The following is a 371-nucleotide window of genomic DNA, read 5'->3' on the forward strand; positions in this document are numbered from 1 at the left end:
AACCCGCCGTGTCTCTGTACCGCAGGTGGCCCAGCTGGGGGAGGCTGATGGTGTTTTTCTGACTCCCCTTCCTGTTCCTCTCAGCTGTGGAATGGAAGTGCCCTGTGACACGAAAGCCATGCCGGAAACACGGTCCATTTACAGCCGCGCACGTGCAGGCTGGAGACGTGGGCTCCTACTGCAGAAATTAATGCCCTGCTCTTTCTTCCTTTGTCGAGTTTGACATATCACAGGTACACACGAAATCAGGTGCTGAGCTGTGGCTGCAGGAAGTTATTAACGTGCAGTACTAATGAGGACTGCGCCGCTGACGAGTGGGCTGTGTCCTGATGGAGGGCCAGGACTCCTGGCTATCGCAGAGGCCAGGCTGG

The sequence above is a fragment of the Buceros rhinoceros genome, unplaced genomic scaffold (genome assembly GCF_000710305.1).
Source record: "Buceros rhinoceros silvestris isolate BGI_N320 unplaced genomic scaffold, ASM71030v1 scaffold30408, whole genome shotgun sequence".
Taxonomy (NCBI): domain Eukaryota; kingdom Metazoa; phylum Chordata; class Aves; order Bucerotiformes; family Bucerotidae; genus Buceros; species Buceros rhinoceros.